Source organism: Bombina bombina, chromosome 3, assembly GCF_027579735.1.
Source record: "Bombina bombina isolate aBomBom1 chromosome 3, aBomBom1.pri, whole genome shotgun sequence".
NCBI classification, from domain to species: domain Eukaryota; kingdom Metazoa; phylum Chordata; class Amphibia; order Anura; family Bombinatoridae; genus Bombina; species Bombina bombina.
The window spans coordinates 852839406-852856326 of record NC_069501.1 but is presented as its reverse complement, the minus strand read 5'-3'; positions in this window follow the sequence as shown (position 1 = coordinate 852856326).

Sequence of the window (16921 nt, the reverse complement as noted above, 5' to 3'; positions counted from 1 at the left end):
CTAATCTGTTTCAAATACAGTGCCTTGCAGTTCCTCTAATCCTCCTGGGGGTGTTTTTTTGTAGGGGATTTTGCTGCACAGATGACGTCTGCAGTGTCTGCAGCTTTGTCTGCTTTCCCTACTTTGGGTAAGCGTAAGAGGAAATCCAATAATTTTTCAGCTAGTAAGGTTTCTGAACAAACTAAATCTACGCTGGTCAACCTTCCCCAGGTGTCAGATGAAGAAGATACCTCAGTAGCCTCTGAGAGTGAGATCTCAGACTCTGACATTATGGGGGGAAATTCTGTAGAATCTGAAGATGTAAATTTTAGATTTAAACTTGAGCACCTCCGTTTGCTTCTAAAGGAGATTCTAGCTACTTTGGACCGCTCCGTCTCTTCTGTCGCCATCAACCCTAAATAATATAGGAAACGCAATAGATATTATGATGTTCCTTTTTCCGTGGAAGTATTTCTAGTTCCAGACCGTATGTCGGAGATTATAGCTCAGGAGGGGCTTCCTATCCTGTTGCTGACTCCATAAATGATTTGTGGCGCTCTGCAGCTACTCTAGCCAAAATAACTACTATTCCTATTGAGGATAGTTGTTCATTCAAAGATCCAATGGATAAGAAGCTTGAAGCTTACTTAAGAAAAGATGTACATTCATCAAGGTCTACAGTGGCAACCTGCGGCAGGTATTGCTACTGTGGCAAGTGCAGCATCTTATTGCTGCGATGCCCTGTCTGAGCTGATTTTAGAAGAGACTTCTATAGAGGAGATCCAAGATAGGATTAAGGCTCTTAAACTGGCCAATTGTTTTATTTCTGATGCTTACATGCAAGTGAGTAGACTGGAAGTCAAAATGTCTAGCTTAACTGTTCTAGCTTGCAGGGCTTTGTGGCTAAAATCTTGGTCGGCTGATGTAACTTCCAAGTCCAAACTACTATCTTTACCTAATTAGGGTAAGACTCTCTTTGGTCCTGGTCTGGTGGAGATAATTTCTGAGATTACTGGTGAAAAGAGGTCTTTCTTTCATGTAATTAGCAAGAGTCCATGAGCTAGTGACGTATGGGATATACATTCCTACCAGGAGGGGCAAAGTTTCCCAAACCTCAAAATGCCTATAAATACACCTCTCACCACACCCACAAATCAGTTTTACAAACTTTGCCTCCTATGGAGGTGGTGAAGTAAGTTTGTGCTAGATTCTACGTTGATATGCGTTCCGCAGCAGGTTGGAGCCCGGTTTTCCTCTCAGCGTGCAGTGAATGTCAGAGGGATGTGAGGAGAGTATTGCCTATTTGAATTCAATGATCTCCTTCTACGTGGTCTATTTCATAGGTTCTCTGTTATCGATCGTAGAGATTCATCTCTTACCTCCCTTTTCAGATTGACGATATACTCTTATTTATATACCATTACCTCTGCTGATTTTCGTTTCAGTACTGGTTTGGCTTTCTACAACATGTAGATGAGTGTCCTGGGGTAAGTAAGTCTTATTTTCTGTGACACTCTAAGCTATGGTTGGGCACTTTTTTATAAAGTTCTAAATATATGTATTCAAACATTTATTTGCCTTGACTCAGGATGTTCAACATTCCTTATTTCAGACAGTCAGTTTCATATTTGGGATAATGCATATGAATAAATCAATTTTTTTCTTACCTTTAAATTTGACTTTTTCCCTGTCGCCGGAAGTTGCGTCATTTTTGATGTTCTTTTGCGCCAAAAGTGTCGGCGTTCCGGATGTGGCGTCATTTTTGGCGCCAAAAGCATTTAGGCGCCAAATAATGTGGGCGTCATTTTTGGCGCTAAAATAATATGGGCGTCACTATTGTCTCCACATTATTTAAGTCTCAATATTTATTGCTTCTGGTTGCTAGAAGCTTGTTCACTGGCATTTTTTCCCATTCCTGAAACTGTCATTTAAGGAATTTGATCAATTTTGCTTTATATGCTGTTTTTTCTGTTACATATTGCAAGATGTCCCACGTTGAAACTGAGTCAGAAGATACTTCTGGAAAATCGCTGCTTGGTGCTGGAGCTACCAAAGCTAAGTGTATCTGCTGTAAACTTATGGTATCTGTTCCTCCAGCTGTTGTTTGTACTGTTTGTCATGACAAACTTGTTAATGCAGATAATATTTCCTTTAGTACTGTTACATTACCTGTTGCTGTTCCGTCAACATCTAATACTCAGAGTGTTCCTGATAACATAAGAGATTTTGTTTCTAAATCCATTAAGAAGGCTATGTCTATATTCCTCCTTATAGTAAACGTAAAAAGTCTTTTAAAACTTCTCATTTTTCAGATGAATTTTTAAATGAACATCATCATTCTGATTCTGATAATGGTTCTTCTGGTTCAGAGGATTCTGTCTCAGAGGTTGATGCTGATAAATCTTCATATTTATTTAAAATGGAATTTATTCGTTCTTTACTTAAAGAAGTCCTAATTGCATTAGAAATTGAGGATTCTGGTCCTCTTGATACTAAATCTAAACGTTTAGATAAGGTTTTTAAATCTCCTGTAGTTATTCCAGAAGTTTTTCCTGTCCCTGGTGCTATTTCTGAAGTAATTTCCAGGGAATGGAATAATTTGGGTAATTCATTTACTCCTTCTAAACGTTTTAAGCAATTATATCCTGTGCCATCTGACAGATTAGAGTTTTGGGACAAAATCCCTAAGGTTGATGGTGCTGTCTCTACTCTTGCTAAGCGTACTATTATTCCTACGGCAGATGGTACTTCCTTTAAGGATCCTTTAGATAGGAAAATTGAATCCTTTCTAAGAAAAGCTTACTTGTGTTCAGGTAATCTTCTTAGACCTGCTATATCTTTAGCGGATGTTGCTGCAGCTTCAACTTTTTGGTTAGAAGCTTTAGCGCAACAAGTAACAGATCATAATTCTCATAGCATTATTATTCTTCTTCAACATGCTAATAATTTTATTTGTGATGCCATCTTTGATATCATTAGAGTTGATGTCAGGTATATGTCTCTAGCTATTTTAGCTAGAAGAGCTTTATGGCTTAAAACTTGGAATGCTGATATGTCTTCTAAGTCTACTCTGCTTTCCCTTTCTTTCCAGGGTAATAATCGTTTTCGTTCCTTTCGTCACAACAAGGAACAAAAACCTTATCCTTCATCCTCAGGAGCGGTATCAGTTTGGAAACCATCTCCAGTCTGGAATAAATCCAAGCCTTTTAGAAAAAAATCAAAGCCAGCTCCTAAGTCCACATGAAGGTGTGGCCCTCATTCCAGCTCAGCTGGTAGGGGGCAGATTACGTTTTTTCAAAGAAATTTGGATCAATTCCGTTCACAATCTTTGGATTCAGAACATTGTTTCAGAAGGGTACAGAATTGGCTTCAAGATAAGGCCTCCTGCAAAGAGATTTTTTCTTTCCCGTGTCCCAGTAAACCCAGCGAAGGCTCAAGCATTTCTGAAATGTGTTTCAGATCTAGAGTTGGCTGGAGTAATTATGCCAGTTCCAGTTCTGGAACAGGGACTGGGGTTTTATTCAAATCTCTTCATTGTACCAAAGAAGGAGAATTCCTTCAGACCAGTTCTGGATCTAGAAATATTGAATCGTTATGTAAGGATACCAACATTCAAAATGGTAACTGTAAGGACTATCCTGCCTTTTGTTCAGCAAGGGCATTATATGTCTACAATAGATTTACAGGATGCATATCTGCATATTCCGATTCATCCAGATCACTATCAGTTTCTGAGATTCTCTTTCCTAGACAAGCATTACCAGTTTGTGGCTCTGCCGTTTGGCCTAGCTACAGCTCCAAGAATTTTTACAAAGGTTCTCGGTGCCCTTCTGTCTGTAATCAGAGAACAGGGTATTGTGGTATTTCCTTATTTGGACGATATCTTGGTACTTGCTCAGTCTTCACATTTAGCAGAATCTCATACGAATCGACTTGTGTTGTTTCTTCAACATCATGGTTGGAGGATCAATTTACCAAAAAGTTCATTGATTCCTCAGACACAGGTAACCTTTTTAGGTTTCCAGATAGATTCAGTGTCCATGACTCTATCTTTGACAGACAAGAGACGTCTAAAATTGATATCAGCTTGTCGAAACCTTCAGTCACAATCATTCCCTTCGGTAGCCTTATGCATGGAAATTCTAGGTCTTATGACTGCTGCATCGGACGCGATCCCCTTTGCTCGTTTTCACATGCGGCCTCTTCAGCTCTGTATGCTGAACCAGTGGTGCAGGGATTACACAAAGATATCTCAATTAATATCTTTAAAACCGATTGTACGACACTCTCTGACGTGGTGGACAGATCACCATTGTTTAGTTCAGGGGGCTTCTTTTGTTCTTCCGACCTGGACTGTAATTTCAACAGATGCAAGTCTTACAGGTTGGGGAGCTGTGTGGGGGTCTCTGACAGCACAAGGGGTTTGGGAATCTCAGGAGGTGAGATTACCGATCAATATTTTGGAACTCCGGGCAATTTTCAGAGCTCTTCAGTCTTGGCCTCTTCTAAAGAGAGAATCGTTCGTTTGTTTTCAGACAGACAATGTCACAACTGTGGCATACATCAATCATCAAGGAGGGACTCACAGTCCTCTGGCTATGAAAGAAGTATCTCGAATTCTGGTATGGGCGGAATCCAGCTCCTGTCTAGTTTCTGCAGTTCATATCCCAGGTTTAGACAATTGGGAAGCGGATTATCTCAGTTGCCAAACGTTACATCCGGGCGAATGGTCTCTTCACCCAGAGGTATTTCTTCAGATTGTTCAAATGTGGGGACTTCCAGAAATAGATTTGATGGCCTCTCATCTAAACAAGAAACTTCCCAGGTATCTGTCCAGATCCAGGGATCCTCAAGCGGTAGCAGTGGATGCATTGTCACTTCCTTGGAAGTATCATCCTGCCTATATCTTTCCGCCTCTAGTTCTTCTTCCAAGAGTAATCTCCAAGATTCTGAAGGAATGCTCGTTTGTTCTGCTGGTAGCTCCAGCATGGCCTCACAGGTTTTGGTATGCGGATCTTGTCCGGATGGCCTCTTACCAACCGTGGACTCTTCCGTTAAGGCCAGACCTTCTGTCGCAAGGTCCTTTTTTCCATCAGGATCTCAAATCCTTAAATTTAAAGGTATGGAGATTGAACGCTTGATTCTTAGTCAAAGAGGTTTCTCTGACTCTGTGATTAATACTATGTTACAGGCTCGTAAATCTGTATCTAGGGAGATATATTATAGAGTCTGGCAGACTTATATTTCTTGGTGTCTTTCTCATCATTTTTCCTGGCATTCTTTTAGAATTCCAAGAATTTTACAGTTTCTTCAGGATGGTTTGGATAAAGGTTTGTCTGCAAGTTCATTGAAAGGACAAATCTCTGCTCTTTCTGTTCTTTTTCACAGAAAGATTGCTAATCTTCCTGATATTCATTGTTTTGTACAAGCTTTGGTTCGTATAACACCTGTCATTAAGTCAATTTCTCCTCCTTGGAGTTTGAATTTGGTTCTGAGGGCTCTTCAAGCTCCTCCGTTTGAACCTATGCATTCATTGGACATTAAATTACTTTCTTGGAAAGTTTTGTTCCTTTTGGCCATCTCTTCTGCCAGAAGAGTTTCTGAATTATCTGATCTTTCTTGTGAGTCTCCTTTTCTGATTTTTCACCAGGATAAGGCGGTGTTGCGAACTTCTTTTAAATTTTTACCTAAGGTTGTGAATTCCAACAACATTAGTAGAGAAATTGTGGTTCCTTCATTATGTCCTAATCCTAAGAATTCTAAGGAGAAATCATTGCATTCTTTGGATGTAGTTAGAGCTTTGAAATATTATGTTGAAGCTACTAAGAATTTCCGAAAGACTTCTAGTCTATTTGTTATCTTTTCCAGTTCTAGGAAAGGTCAGAAGGCCTCTGCCATTTCTTTGGCATCTTGGTTGAAATCTTTAATTCATCATGCTTATGTCGAGTCGGGTAAAACTCCGCCTCAAAGGATTACAGCTCATTCTACTAGGTCAGTTTCTACTTCCTGGGCGTTTAGGAATGAAGCTTCGGTTGATCAGATTTGCAAAGCAGCAACTTGGTCTTCTTTGCATACTTTTACTAAATTCTACCATTTTGATGTGTTTTCTTCTTCTGAAGCTGTCTTTGGTAGAAAAGTACTTCAGGCAGCTGTTTCAGTTTGAATCTTCTGCTTATATTTTCAGTTTTTTTCTTTATAAGATTTAAACTTTAGTTTTGGGTGTGGATTTTTTTCAGCGGAATTGGCTGTCTTTATTTTATCCCTCCCTCTCTAGTGACTCTTGCGTGGAAGATCCACATCTTGGGTAGTCATTATCCCATACGTCACTAGCTCATGGACTCTTGCTAATTACATGAAAGAAAACATAATTTATGTAAGAACTTACCTGATAAATTCATTTCTTTCATATTAGCAAGAGTCCATGAGGCCCACCCTTTTTTTGTGGTGGTTATGATTTTTTTGTATAAAGCACAATTATTCCAATTCCTTATATTTATGCTTCGCACTTTTTTCTTATCACCCCACTTCTTGGCTATTCGTTAAACTGATTTGTGGGTGTGGTGAGGGGTGTATTTATAGGCATTTTGAGGTTTGGGAAACTTTGCCCCTCCTGGTAGGAATGTATATCCCATACGTCACTAGCTCATGGACTCTTGCTAATATGAAAGAAATGAATTTATCAGGTAAGTTCTTACATAAATTATGTTTTTCTACCTCTGGTCAAGAAGAATAGGCCTAAGGGTCGCCAAAATTCTAATTTCCGGTCCTTTCGTGGCTTCAAAGAACAGAAGTCTCCCTCTTCTTCTTCCAAGCCGGAACAGTCCAAGACCTCTTGGAGGTCCAGCCAGCCTTGAAATACAGGAAAGCAAACTAAAGAGCCTTCATCTGATGCTAAATCAGCATGAAGGGTCTGCCCCCGGTCTTGGATCAAGTGGGGGGGCAGGCTTTCTTTTTTTCAACAAGCTTGGATACACAATGTCCTAGATCCTTCGGCTGTGGACATAGTATCCCAGGGTTACAGAATAGAATTCAAGACTTGTCCTTCCAGGGGCAGATTCATCTTCTCAAAGGTTATCTGCAGACCAGGTAAAAAAAGAGGCCTTCTTAAAATGCATAGAGGACCTGTCTTCCCTGGGAGTGATTGTCCCAGTTCCTGTAAGGGAACGAGGTCTAGGATTCTATTCAAATCGTGTAGTTCCCAAAAAGGAAGGAACCTTTCACACCATTTTAGACTTAAAATGTCTCAACGAATTCCTCAGAGTTCCGTCCTTCAAAATGGAGACCATTCATTCCATTTTTCCCTTGGTCCAAGGGGGTCAGTTCATAATGACCATAGACCTGAAGGACGCATATCTGCATGTTCCAATTCACAGGGCTCATAATCAGTTTCTGAGGTTTGCTTTTCTGGACAAGCATTTCCAGTTTGTTGCAGTTCTGTTTGGCCTTGCCACAGCTCCCATAATATTCACAAAGGTTCTGTGGGCTCTTTTGGCAGTGGTCAGATCTCAGGGATTGCAGTAGTGCCTTACCTGGATGACATCTTGGTTCAGGCATCATCTTTTCAACTAGCAGAGTTCCCTTGTTTCAGCTACAAGGGTGTGTTTCTTAGGGACTATCATAGATTCCCTGTCCATGAAGATTTTCCTGACAGAGGTCAGAAAATCTAAAATTCTTGCTTCATGCCTTTCTCTCCAGTCTACTTTTCATCCATCAGTGGCTCAATGCATGGAGGTAATTGGTCTGATGGTTGCTTCCATGGACATCATTCCTTTTGCTCGGTGCCATCTGAGACCTCTCCAACTATGCATGCTCAGTCAATGGAATGGAGACCATTCAGATCTATCTTAGAGGATAGATCTAGATCCCCTAACAAGAGACTCTCTCTCATGGTGGATTGTGCAGGACCATCTGTCTCGAGGTACATGTTTCCTGAGACCTTCCTGGGTGATTGTAACCACGGATGCCAGCCTGTTAAGCTGGAGAGCAGTTTGGGGTTCTTTAAAGGCACAAGGTTTGTGGACTCGGGAGGAGTCTTCTCTTCCCATAAACATCTTAGAGTTGAGAGCAATCTTCAATATCTTCGCAACCTGAGCAGGCAGTCCATTCATCCCGGGGAGTGGGCTCTCCATCCGGATGTGTTTTCAATGGTAACCCTCAGGTATGGGGTTCCGGAGTTGAATCTGAAGACATCTCGACAAAATGTCAAGCTTCCAAGGTACGGTTCAAGGTCAAGACATCCTCAGGCCATTCTGATAGACGCTCTGGTGGTTCCTTGTATCTTCTCTCTGGCGTACCCGTTTCCTCATTTTGCTCTCCTTCCTCGAGTTATTGCTCGTATCAAACAGGAGAGAGCATCTGTTATTCTTATAGCTCTTGTGTGGTCTCACAGGATCTGGTTTGCGGATCTGGCAAAAATGTAATCTCTTCCACCTTGGAAGTTACCTCTGAGGAAGGACCTTCTACTTCTGGGTCCCTTCCTCCATCCAAATCTAGATTCTCTTAAACTGACTGCTTGGAGATTGAACGCCTAGTCTTGGCCAGTAGCGTCACTAGGGTTGGTGCCACCTGGTGTGGTAACTCATGGTCTCAGCCCCCTCAGGAATAAAATATAAATATATATATATATATATATATATATATATATGTGTGTGTGTATATATATATATATATATATATATATATATATTAGTATAGAGAGAGAAAAAAAATTCAGTAAACATTTACAGGTCTTAGGACATCCATTGTAATCAAACTTTTAATAATGTGATGTCTGCAAAGAGAACCCACCCCTAAGTGTGTAGCCAACCAAAATGTGGAGTGTGCATAGAATAGTGAGTGTGCAAAAGAAGTACTTGTGCCATGTGCAAAATATGTTAAATCAATCAACAAATCCTAAAATGTAATAAAATTGTAATTAAATTTAAAGTGTAAATACATATAGTAAGTACCATATACCCAATCCAGCACATCTAAAATCCTTCCAACACTATGTGATTAATAAATCCACACTAATGTTCCAGCGATCACAGTAGTGGCAATTTCTAACCTACTCATATTAGTAATTGCGTGACTCGTTGCTACTAACTACAGGGGCGTGTAGTGAGGAATCTTCGTTATTGGTTAGAAGATATTAAGCACTAAACCCCTTTAGGCGTCTGCAACTGTGATCAAGACGCTTCATAGTGAGGTACAAATAGAAAGCTATAAACAGAGGACAGCAAATTGTGAGGAACATATAGAGAGCTTTATATAGAGGGCAGTATATAGTAAGGCATGCATATAAAGCTATTTACAGAGGGCAGCTTATAGTGAGGCACCTGTAGAGAACTATATAAAGGAGGCACATAAGAAATCTTTATTCAGAGGGCAGTATAATATAGTAAGGCACATATATAGAGCTATTTTAAAGAGGGCAGCTTATAGTGAGACACCTGTAGAAAACTATATACAGAAGGCAGCATATAGTGAGGCACATATAGAGAGCTTTGCACAGAGGGAAGCATACAGAGAAACACATATAGACAACTATATACAGAGGGCACAATAAAGTGAGGTAGAAATAAAAATCTATATACATTGGGTAGCATATAGTAAGGCACATATAGAGCTATTTACATAAGACACCATATAGTGAGGTACAAATAGCTATATACAGAGGGCACCATATAAAGAGGTATAAATAGCTTTATACAGAGGGCACCACATAGTAAGGTACAAATAGACAGCTATATACAGAGAGCAGCCTAAAGTGAGGGACACATAGACAGCTATATACAGAGGGCAGCCTAAAGTGAGGGACACATAAACAGCTATATATAAGTGAGGGGCACATAGACAGCTTTATACAGAGGGCACCACATAGTGAGGTACAAATAGCTATATACAGAGGGCACCATATAGTGAGTTACAAATAGACAGCTATATACAAAGGGCAGCCTAAAGTGAGGGACACATAAACAGCTATATATAAGTGAGGGACACATAGACAGCTATATACAGAGGGCACCATATAGTGGGTTACAAATAGACAGCTATATACAGAGGGCACCATATAGTAAGTTACAAATAGACAGCTATATACAGAGGGCAGCCTAAAGTGAGGGACACAGACCGCTATATACAGAGGGCACCATATAGTGAGGTACAAATATACAATTATCTATATACAGAGGGCACTATATAGTGAGGTACAATTAGACAGCTATTTTTATACAGAGAGCAGCCTAACGTGAGGGACACATAGATAGAGAGCAATATACAGGAGGCAGCATATAGCGAAGCACACTATGTGTACTGTTTACAGTGAGTACTATATACCCAGTGCCTGACGTGACTCCGGTGAGCCGCCACATGTTCCTTCCCCCTGGATATATCATTCCACATAGCCACTAGCAGCCCTGAACCAAGCATCCCTTCATAATCCCAGACAGGCCGGCGCGGGAGCTGTAAGTCTTGCACAGACTCCGGAGCGGCTCTCTGCTCCAACATACAAGACAAGCTCCTTCCTCCTGCACCACCCGTTATCCTCGCTCACCTTAGCATCCAGTGTGGCCATGGCTGCAACCCTGCGACTAGCCCTGCCCTCCATCTGTGATGTTTTAACCACACCCACCCAGTCATAACCTATATTCATCCTCTTTAGGAGTCGAGGGAATCTAAGGATCTGGCGCATGCGTACCAGCATACTAGGTGCAAGCATTCTTCAGCAATTTAAAAAACAAACAAAACAATAGTTACTTTGGACCAGCGAGGGGCCGGCCATGGTGTCACCCGGGTGTGGCCCGCACCCCCTAGTGACGCCCCTGGTCTTGGCTAGGCGTGGCTTCTCTGACACGGTCATTGATACCATGCTTCAAGCTCGTAAACCTGTTAATCGTAAGATTTACCATAAGGCATGGCGCAGGCCCATCATGACCCTAATATCTCTCTCTCGTTCAGCCTGATTTTAAATATATTCTTGCCCCAGAACTCCAAGAAAATACAAAGATTTTACACTCAGCTGTTCAATCTGCCCTCTACAAACTTAACAGGCTGATTTGAAATATATTCCTGCCCCAGAACTCCAAGAAAAAACAAACGGCTAGATTACGAGTTGTGCGTTAGCCTTAAAAAGCAGCGTTGAGATGTCCCAATGCTGCTTTTTAATGCCTGCTGGTATTAGGAGTCTTGCAGGTACAGGTGTACCGCTCACTTTTTTGGCCAGACTTGAAAATACCGCAAATCCACTTACGTCAATTGCGTATCCTATTTTTTCAATGGGACTTGCATAGCGCCGGTATTACGAGTCTTCCAAAAAGTGAGCGGTACACCCTCTCCTGTCAAGCCTGGTACCGCATTTAAAAGTCAGTAGTTAAGAGTATTATGGTCTAACGCCGTAGTATAAAACTCTTAACTAAAGTGCTAAAAAGTACACTAATACCCATAAAGTACCTATCAACCCCTAAACCGACCCCCCAAACACTATAATAAATATTTTAACCCCTAATCTGCCGAACCGGACATTGCCGCCACTATAATAAATATATTAACCCCTAAACCGCCGCACTCCCTCCTCGCAAACATTAGTTACATTTTATTCACCCCTAATCTGCCGTCCCTAACATCGCTGCCACCTACCTACATTTATTAACCCCTAATCTGCCGCCCCCAATGTCGCCGCAACTATATTAAAGTTATTAACCCCTAAACCTAAACCTAAATCTAACCCTAACCCTCCTAACTTAAATATAATTTAAATAAATCTAAATAAAATTACAATTAACTAAATTATTCCCATTTATATATTTTATATTTTTATTGAGGTTTTTTAGTCAAGATAAACAATTAGTAATTGCCAATACACAACTTAAGAAACAAAGATTATTACAGAGTAAACTGCTAACATATGTCAAATGAATAAACAGAATAATGGAATGACAGATTACTTTCTCATGGTATACAATGAGTGCCACATTAACTGAACACCTACTGCATGATGAAAGCGACCACTTTCGGGCCACATAAAGGTAACATATACAGACTATAGAGTAGGTAAACATGAATTGTAGAGGGCCACTCATGGGCCCTTATTGAAAAACCTCTTTTTTAACTTTTTAACTTGTGAGAATTCATACAGTATGCTGAAGATTTCTATCCCAGATAAAACATAGAAAGACCCTCTCGGATCTAGCAAAAGAGAAAACATTAAAGGGGCAGGGGTTGTTGTAAAGTATGAGTACATAATTATTAAGGTGTATAAACCAGAGAAACAACGTAATTAACCCTCCGTCTCTAGGAAGTATATTATGCTGTGGGGAGGGGGGTGGGGGGTTGGTTGGTTGGTTGATTGATTGATTGAGCCCTGGATATAGAACTCAAGCTAAACAGGCTGTACTGAGACCAGAGATCATATCCATATAAAAACCATTTTCGTGAGCGCACAGAATGCTAGTGGGTACACAAAAATTAACTAGTTCTAGCTGGGTTGACATTATATCTGCTATGATAAAGTCTGACAGTCTAATAGTATTGGCGCATATTGTGATAAGGGGGGGGGGTATAACTAATGGCAGCAGTGCATGTCCAGCCTGCATCAAAACACAGTGAGATCCATGAAGAATGGAGGAGGGTGGTAATGTGAGTATGGTAAGCAAATAAGTATAGCAAAAAGGTTCAATTAAGTGGTACCAGTGCATCCGGTAGTTATTGTGAGTAAGTAAACCTTCCAAACTAGCTACTATAGAGCAGCTCAACCTATGCCTCTCAGAAACATCTGCAATACTAAACTAAAGAGCATTACACGGTATGCTGGTGACAAGCTGTAACTTCTATAAGTGGATATGTTGCACAGGCTATATGTGTTTGTTAAATTGTCCATTTCAGTCAATCTAGTCATACGGTATATCAATAAAATAAATGGAACTGATAAATAGTAATAGGGATATGGCCCAGCATATGAGAAAATGTAGGACCTATATAGACAATTGCTGCCAGCTAGAATGGTCTATAACTTGTGTGTGCATATCAAGAAAAAAATAGGAGATATCAATTATATTGGAAGTTCGTAGCTAGGATTTGCAGGGGCAAACTGGGTTTGGGTTAAGGAGAGTATGTGCAGGTGGGGGCTTGTTAAGTGCCAGCTAATCAATTATGGAGTGGGTTGGTAAGGGAGCGTATAAGCTAGCCGCACCTACAAAACAGCTATACGTAAGATAACAACAACCTGCCTAAACTCCTAGCGTAAAGTAAGGACATTGCTGGTGCCTGTTTGTTTTCATTGCGGTATTAAGCTAAAACTAAAATTCCTCCGGAGAGCCATACGTGTATGTAACATGGGTGCCATGCCGCCTCGGCCGCTGGCAGCAGCGCACCCTAACCAGGAGCTATATCAAGGCTCCGGGAAGAAGCATAATGCACAGGAACCTTCTTTAAGACTGAAAAATAGCTAGGAAGGTGGCAGTTGGACCCCACTTGAGTAAGCCTAGTAGCATATATAAAGTACTGCATTTTAAATCTATTAATAGCATGGTGAGAGCAAATATACTACAAACAATTTCAACACAAAACTGAAAAAGGCTAAAGCTCAGACTTTGTGAGAAAGTAACTTTTTGTCATTGCTCCCTGAATAAGTAATAGTCAATGTCAATGTAATAGCAAACAATAAGAACACAAAACTGTTATACCGTAAGCAAAGTTGTATGGAGTGAAGTGTCCCCCTTACTATATATTTTGTGGACGGTAGGGCAATTCTAGTAGACCACCTCTTGCCCCTTTGCATAAATCAAGCCCCAACCTCCACTCAGTTTCAGAAAACAAAGATAAACTTCAAAATATTTGCTGGCATGAACCAAAATGAGCATTAACCTTGAGTGAGGTAAACAGTAATATAGGAATAGCATCTCCAGATATAACACAGGGGAAAGCTTTCATTTATGCATGGGAGAATATTGCTATATAGATCGAGAAGTCACTGTGAAAATATAAGTAGCTTAACAGTATATGTAAGTCTCTTAGCCTACTCCGACTTTAGATGCGTGCACTGGAGACCGCAGATTTCTAATGTAGGTAAGCATTCCCCCAAATTGCAAAGGACCATGCTTGGGCCATGGCGTTCCATTAGAGTTAGCAGTTACTGATGATTTGTAGGATGGTACATATGCTGCCAGTGCAGGGGTCTCCATCTGGTAAGATTTGGGTGGAAAAACATGCTGAATGCCTGCAAACTTGCCAAATGAGAAAGCGCCCACAACCCTCACCTTCTCCCGACCGGAGCTCAGGGATTTAGATGGTGGACTGCCTGCTTTATTTACATAGTCGCTCTGAGGTGCATATACAGCTGTAACGCCGACACTCACATGTTGCTGGGAATGTAGGGTTGCCATGACCTGCCTTGGTTTCTGCAGCAGGGCTGATATAAGTGCGGCGAGATCCATCTCCAGGTTCTGAAAGTGCTCGTCAATGAGACGACACATAGTCTACTCCCAGGCCTCCATATTAGTGATGCGCCACAGACACAGTGCTTACCGCGAACCTTAGGAGTATGAATGGCAAGTTAGGTGCGGGTACTCAGGATCTGGTAGGTTGTAGTCCCCTGATTTCTTAATTCACATTAAACTTTGAAGGGAGTAAGCCCGGTAGCCAAAACAGCGATGTGCGCCATGGGGATAGATTGAAGGGCTCAAACTTGCTATATAGTCTCTGCGCAGAGCACCCGTCTGGCCTATGTTCCTATGTGGGTGGCAAATCAGGAAAGACACAAGTTTAAATCATGACCATATTTTCCATGTTGTGGCCCAGAAGCCCGGAGCTCTGCTCAAACATGACCAGCTCCATCGGCAGTTGGCTCTGCCCCCCTAAATTATTCCTATTTAAAACTAAATACTTACCTATAAAATAAACCCTAAGCTAGCTACAATATAACTAATAGTTACATTGTATCTATCTTAGGGTTTATTTTTATTTTACAGGCAAGTTTGTATTTATTTTAACTAGGTAGAATAGTTATTAAATAGTTATTAACTATTTAATAGCTACCTAGTTAAAATAAAGACAAATTTACCTGTAAAATAAAACCTAACCTAAGTTACAATAACACCTAACACTACACAACAACTAAAATAATTCCCTAAATTAACTACAATTAAATGCAATTAAATAAAATTAAATAAAGTACGGAAAAAAACACTAAATTACAGAAAATAATAAAATAATTACACGTTTTTTAAACTAATTACACCTAATCTAATCCCCCTAATAAAATAAAAAAGCCCACCAAAATAATAAAAAGCCTTACCCTATACTAAATTACAAATAGCCCTTAAAAGGGCCTTTTGTGGGGCATTGCCCCAAAGTAATCAGCTCTTTTACCTGTAAACAAAAGTATAATACCCCCCACATTAAAACCCACCACCCACACACCCAACCCTACTCTAAAGCCCACCCAATCCCCCCTTAATAAAACCTAACACTAACCCCTTGAAGATCACCCTACCTTGAGAAGTCTTCACCCAAATGGGCCGAAGTCCTCAACGAATTTATTTAATTGTATTTAATTGTAGTTAATTTAGGGAATTATGGTGAGCATAAACTGCTTGTTAGCACCGCACCCCTGTTACCGCAAAACTCGTAATCTATGTGATAGATTTTACACTCAGCTGTTCAGTCTGCCCTCTGCAAACTTAACAGCCTGATTTGAAATATATTCCTGTCCCAGAACTCCAAGAAAATACAAAGATTTTACACTCAGCTGTTCAATCTGCCCTCTGCAAACTTAAAGGGACACTGAACCTAATTTTTTTCTTTTGTAATTCAGAAAAGAGCATGCAATTTTAAGCAACTTTCAAATTTACTCCTATTATCAATTTTTCTTCGTTCTATTGATATCATTATTTGAAAAAGAAGACATCAAAGCTTTTTTTGGTTTCAGTACTCTGGACAGCACTTTTTTATTGGTGGATGAATTTATCCACCAATCAGCAAGGACAACCCAGGTTGTTCACCAAAAATGGGCCGGCATCTAAACTTACATTCTTGTATTTCAAATAAAGATACCAAGAGAATGAAGAAAATTTGATAATAGGAGTAAATTAGAAAGTTGCTTAAAATTTCATGCTCAATCTGAATCACACAGTGTCCCTTTAAACTTAGTTTGATGATGATACAGTCTGTTGTGTGATTATTTTGTTTTTGTTCATTAAACTTAGATTGATGATAATACAGTCTGTGTTTGTGTGATCATTTTATTAAGTGCGGTTTAGGCAATGTTTTTGTTTATTAAACTTAGTTTGATGATGATACAATCTATTTTATTAGGTTAATAATGCTGTTTCGCATTTAAAGTCTTCATTCCAAAGCTTTAAAATGTATTAGGTGTTACTTATGTCAATTTTGAGAGGGGCCTGGAACCTAACTCCCTCACTTCCCATTGACTTACATTATAAACTGGGTTTCAATTTACAAACAGTTTCGATTTACAACCAATTCTTCTGGAACCTAACCCCGGCGTAAACTGAGGGCTACCTGTATATATATTGCATATATTATAAATATATATATATATATATATATATATATATATATATATATATATATATATACTGTAGATATATATATATATATATATATACACTGTGTATATATATATATATTTATATATATTTATATAGTATAAATATTATATATATATATATATATATATTATATACACACACAGTATACATATTGTGTAAATCCCTTAGATAGCAAGAGAGTGACAATATATATATATAGATATAGATATATATGTATGTATATATTAGTGCAGACTGTGCAGCTGTATGTAAATATAAAAAAATGCGCTATCCAAAAAATTTTATATGCAGTATTTAGCATATCTGCATATATGTTTATGTGTGTGTTTTATATATATATATATACTCTAAAACACTTTTGTTTTACCTGTCCCCCCCCCCCCCCCCCGGTTATC